The sequence below is a fragment of the Neophocaena asiaeorientalis genome, unplaced genomic scaffold (assembly GCF_003031525.2).
Source record: "Neophocaena asiaeorientalis asiaeorientalis breed wild unplaced genomic scaffold, Neophocaena_asiaeorientalis_V1.1 scaffold581, whole genome shotgun sequence".
In the NCBI taxonomy this organism is placed as follows: domain Eukaryota; kingdom Metazoa; phylum Chordata; class Mammalia; order Artiodactyla; family Phocoenidae; genus Neophocaena; species Neophocaena asiaeorientalis.
The window spans coordinates 1031733-1036702 of NW_020172732.1; positions in this window are offsets into that span (position 1 = coordinate 1031733).

Below are 4970 nucleotides of genomic sequence, written 5' to 3' on the forward strand. Positions count from 1 at the left end.
GGCAGCTTTAAAAACTTCTGAAAGGCCACGTTCAAAGCCTCCAGGGACCGAATCTGGGCCCTAAGGCGGTTTCCACCGAGGGGCCTACAAGGGGGCGGAGGGTGCACCTGTAAGGGCTGGGAGCGCACTGCCTGGGAAGAGGGTCTGGGTACCCGCGAGCCCTGAAGCTTCGGTCCCGCACTCGCCACCAGGCCTCAGCCTCCTCCATCCCAAGCCCTCGCCCCCTCCGGGAACCCGCGGCCCCTCCCGGGACTTTGGCTTTCATCCTCCCCGCGGGACAGCAGCGGGGCGGGGTGGGAGCCTCTTTGGGCCGCGCGTTCCCCGCAGGGTCTTCCTTCCCTCAGGCCCCTCCTTAGGAACCCGAGATTTCGCAGCAAAATTGAATTCCCGGATTTTAATTCCAATCCGCCCGGGTGGGAGGCGGCCGAGGAAGTGGGCATCGCGAAGGAGGAAACGTTCCCATTTTACCTTCTACCCCCATAAAAATCACTGGGGAGGGTAAGAAGGAAGGGAAAGCGGGAGGAGGGGCCCACGCTTGGGGAGGGGAGGTGGCGAGGGTCGCATAGTGGCGGATCGGGTAGTCGTCCCGGCGGGCGGCGTCTGGAGTCGCCGATATCGCTGTGCGCCCCGCTTGTGCCATCTGGGGGCACACGGGGAGGGGCAGCCGCTGGCCAGGGCGGCTCTTCGACAGAGAGCGGACGCCGCCCCTCGCGGAGCAGAGAGGGAACTAAAGGGATTTTCATTAGTACCGCATTACGAGGATCATCAGGCCCCAAAGTCCTTCCTATAGAGGCTCTTGAATGAATTAGGTAAATGATTTGCTCCACTGGTAGTTTCTGAAGAAGACATTTTTCTCAGATCTTCTGAAACTGAGCTCTTTAGCTGGGGAGCAAATACGGGGAGGCTCCTCGTAGGACCGTTTCCACCCCTGCGGTCTCTCTGGGTGTGAATTGATGGGTGGGTTAGTGGGGACACGTGGGAAGAGGTAGACATGGAATCGAACAAAGCTGCGTGATTTAGTTAAGGAAGAAAAAGCTGCTGAAAATAGAGTCGTTTAAAAATAAACTACATAAAGTTTATTGTTTTGCTTGGAGTCCTTTTCCCTGATCTGAGGAAGTAAAATAAGTGAGAGTTGGGTTATGTTTTTTTCCAATTAGCGTTTATTACACTTTCTCAAAGGCCTTGAAAGAATTATTTTAGCAAATTTTAAGAACAATAGTTGCTGGCATTACAGACAGCAGAGATGTGGCGAACAGATCGGTAGACGCCAGGAGAGTTTAGTTGCAACAGTAACTCTTCAAATTTAGTGTTGACTTCATGTATTTTTTTAAATAAGGCAGTGTTTTTATTAACTTCTAACTTCAGGAGGTAGGGAACACTAGGAAGGAAAGAGACGGAAGGAAAAACAAAGCAATGGAAACAAAGAGAGAGACGAGATTAATTGTAACAGCCTGGTCTTCAATGAGTCCCCAGTCGGCATCCTAATGCAGTACACATTTCTGGTAGTGTTAACTTTACCCGGAATATTGGTGGGCCTTGTCTCTAAGCGCTTCCTAAGAAAGAGCAGGCTTAAGCAAAATGTGTTCCCTTTTGTGAAGGTCTAGCACTTGCTCAATGAAGTTGCCCCCAACGGTAAAAGTGGTCCTCCTTCTCTCGGTGGCCTGAGCCGATTTCGCTGCTGTAAAATCGGCAGGTGTGTGCAGCATCCACGGCGCTAGAGCCGGGACCTGGTGAGACAGAGAAACAGATGACCCGCCAGCAGTGTCCTGAGTACCTTGCCCTGGCGTTTTAGCAGACAAGAACTGGCATGTTGAAACTGTCCATCTGATGGACAAAAGCTAAGCGATCGGGTTTCTTATAGACTCGCCCACTTTGCGCCCAGCATTCTCCCCGTATGCAGGGTGAAAGCAACGTTTTTATCCCTTAAGACTAAAATGTAACGTTTAAAACAGGTTGAAAGCATGGTCAAGGGCTCAAAGGCAAGCCTGTATTCCACACAGGGCAAGTGCAACTTATCAGAGTAAAGAGCAAGAAACTTTGAAAAGTTGGAATCACCATTCAAAGAGATAGATTAAGGTGCTACAAAATAATGCGGTAACCACAGAGGACCAGAAATACTTGGGTGTGCATTTGTGTTTGTGAAGGGGGTGATTGAGACTTGTTATGCTGTTGTTTGAATGATTTGAGGTTTACAGAAAGACGTCCTATTCTCACGAAGCTGGAAGGCTATACTTTCTGGGCAAAACACTCTTGGTGATTTCACCCTCAGAGTTATGGGATCTAAGACCTTTGCAAGCGCTCTTGACCTGAGAAATCACACAACTAGCAAACTCTGCAACTTTTCTCTTGAGTTCATTATACAAAACACAGAAACTTTGATAGCTAAATAATTTAGGGGGTGTTTTCTCCCAGAAAGAAACTGCAGGGAGAGTTTCTGGAGATGAGGGCTGTGTTAGAGCCTATTCCTTAGCAGTGGGTCAGGGGGGCAGACAACAAACTGGCACAAACACACATCTTCATCTGCACTGGCACCCTCATTCCCACCCTGGGTGCACACACTGCCAGCTAACAAGAGCTTATCCACCCCAAGTGTGTAAGGAGCAAGGCTTAATGCAGAGTCCAAATACATGCCCACAAAACACAAAAGGGGAGCTTAATTCTGGGTGTTAGGAAGGGCTATCTTGAAGAAGCTGGGGACTTCCAGCAAGCAGTGAAAAAGAGCCCCAGAGATCTGCAACCTGTCAGCTCCAGGGGCAGTCACAACATCCCACCAGTCCCACAATATCAGTACTGTGGTTCAAGCTTTGGAAACTGTGGTTTTTAATTGAGGTTGGGTCCTGCCTCCCCCCTTCCTCTTCAGCGGCCCCTCTCTGTAAGCGGATTTGCTTTTCCATGCATCGCTGGCAAGTCACTTTTAGGAAACCTTGCCTCCGCGGAACGTTTTAAACATGGTAATAATATATTGCAGTCTTACTAAGTCCCCCTCCAGAAGTGCGTGAAAGGGGCTCTGTTTTGCTGATGGATTCAGGAACTTTACTATCTGAGCAAAGGCTGGCTCAAAGAAGTCTTGAATTGACTTCATATCCACTCACGTGAAGGCAGCACATTTTGGTTTTGGGTTTGTTGTTTGGTCTGGTTTTTAACACCTAGAAGATTTTTAATTCACACAATACTCCCTCGGAAAGGGGGGGGGGAAGCATTGAACTGGTTCCCTTCTTTACAAGACATCCTAGAAGTCCGTCTGAGAGAAGAGGCTGCTGAGTTGGTAGAACCACCAATTAATATGGAAAACTAGGTTGTCTGGGCCAAGTTCCCCGGGTATGAAGACGCGGAGGGGAGGGGACGAAAGTCTCTCACAGGTCGCCACTAGGAAGGGGGTGGCAGAGCAGAGAGCCCCTTCTAAAGTTCGGTTGTGCTGGGCATCCGATCTGCCTTCCAGGACACCTCGCCAGGGAGCCCCGCGGGTTTCAGCTTCCACCTCAAAAGTAAGGGTTGGTTCTGCGGCGTCGCGCCCCCTCCTTCCCCTAGGGATGTGTCGGGACGGTGGCCGAGACCCGAGCAGCGCGGGGTCAGCCCCGGGGCCAGAGGGCGGCGCCCGGCCACTGCGCGCCTCGGTCGGCAGCCTCGCGGTCGTGACCTTGTCGGGCAGCTTCTGCGAGTCCTGCTCGGTTCCTCCACCCGCCCTCGCCCCCACCCCCTCTCAGGGCCTGGAGCGGAGGATCCGCGACCTATCGTCCGGGTCGGTGATGATGGAGGGTAGAATTGAATTTATTTATTCTCATATTCCCCCAGTACCTCTGCAACTTGGAAAGTCCGCGGGCCACTGGGGACCGTCCCCGCAGGGACTCCTTGGAGGTCTCCAAAAGCTCTGCGAGGCCAGGTGCCCGCGGCTTCTGGGTGCCAGGTTGCTGCGGGCGCGGAGGAATGAAACTCGCCGGGGTTCCCACCTTTGCTTCCGGAAATTTTTTAAAGTATTATAGGTACCTTCGGTTTCCTTTCGGCACCTTACAGCGCCTCTTTAGAGGGAGTGTGTGCATGATGGAGAGGGTGGGAGTCCCCACGAGCGAAAGGGAGGAAGGCAAGCAGGTGTTGTGAAAGGCAGCTCACCCTCTTCTATTGATTTATTTATTTAGGAGATTGTGTTAATCAGATTGACAAAGTGGAGTCGAGCGCTCACGCTAGCGCTTGGAACACAACTTTTCTTCCTGCGCTTTCAGCAAGACGTTGTCTGGCTAACGGAGAACTTAACCTGGTGCCTGCAGCCCCCTCAGCTTGGGGTTGGACGTCACCCCGGGCGCCCCAGGTCTGCCAGCCCTGGATGGGGCGGTCTCTTCACCAGCCCCTGGTAAAACAGTTAGTGCACCTGGGGCTTCAGGTGCCGTAGGAGGAAAGAAGTGGGACCTTACTTTCCAACCTGCAGTGACCTAAGCCTGCCAGTTCTGGAAACACCTAATCTCCACTTCCTCTATAAAGCTTAACTGCAGCTCGCCTCTAATCCCAAATTGCAAACACTATTGGGATTGCTCCCTTAAGCATTCCTTGCCTGTGACCCTTCCTAAAGCCTGGTTCAAGTCTGCACTCTGGGGGTCATTAAGAGAGGAGAAAGAGTCAGGATGTTGCTTTTCCCCTTTAAACTAATAAATGACACAAAGGGAGCACGCCAGAGATTTGTGATTGTTTTGACTCCATAATTCAATGACAGAGATTAGGCCTGAGGTAACACATTGTGTAGGAAAGAAAGTATCACAACAGAAACAGACAGGAACTGATGGCTTGGAAACTTCTCTCCAAAGAAAACCTTGGCTTCCTACCACCTGGACAGTCAAGACACACATTAATAAGTATGCACTCAACATACAGACCCAATACTACACATTTGCATTGATCTGGTCAAGTGGAGAATTCTCCAGCTTCACAACTATTGAATGTATGGGAATGGAGTTCTGGTAGATAATGTTCTGGCCTATTCT